Source organism: Penaeus monodon, chromosome 28 (assembly GCF_015228065.2).
Source record: "Penaeus monodon isolate SGIC_2016 chromosome 28, NSTDA_Pmon_1, whole genome shotgun sequence".
NCBI classification, from domain to species: Eukaryota; Metazoa; Arthropoda; class Malacostraca; order Decapoda; family Penaeidae; genus Penaeus; species Penaeus monodon.
The window spans coordinates 413,943-414,683 of NC_051413.1; the positions used below are offsets into that span (position 1 = coordinate 413,943).

The 741-nt window shown below is 32.0% G+C and overlaps 1 protein-coding gene across 1 annotated transcript in view; it reads right to left on the reverse strand.

The window, feature by feature from the left end:
• LOC119591242 overlaps positions 1-741 on the reverse strand; it is a gene marked incomplete in the record, with an annotated part of 13,031 nt that overhangs the window by 11,841 nt on the left and 449 nt on the right.

Consider the following 741-nt stretch of genomic DNA (forward strand, 5'->3'; position numbering starts at 1 on the left):
ACACCAAGACGAAAACCTCACCCCAACAGAAATCCCGGAAACCTGGAAATCGCTATCGGAATCCCCAGCCCAAAGTACCCCCGGGCGCCGTAGACCTAAAGTGATAGGCCTCCATTGCCTTTCCCCGTTTCCTTTCTCTTTTTTCTCTACGAATGACCCTCATTTACATTTAAAAAAACGTTAGATGCATAAAAAGCCATCGGCTACATTTCCCGTTGCCTCGTTAAGTAAAGTTTCAAAGTAACGCCCATTTCACAGTAAAAAATAATAATAATAATGGTGTTGTTTCCATCATCAGCTGATCACCCAAACCTTATCTATAAAAGCCGGTTTGTTTTTTATGTTTTTTTCGATTTTCTTGGTTTAATTTAAAGAAAAAAAAAGACATTTTGAACACTAAGTGAATACATTTAGAATATATTTATACATTAAATATTATCAGGATCTTTAAAAACTGTTTTACGTTTTTTATTTAAAATATGATGCATGGAAACTCAAAAAAAAAAAAATCTGGCGCGAAACTAACTTTAAACGTAATTGTAATAGATTTTTTGTTCTTGTTTTTGTTCCTTTTATGTGTGATTTTAAGGAATTTCGTTAAAATTCAGTTCTGTTGCGATGTACGATTTCGATACGAATTTTGTGATTTATTTTTCTTATTTTTCTGTCGATTTTTTTTCTTTTTTTTGAGAAATTAGAGGAGATATTCTATGTATATGGACAAAATTAACTAATACATCA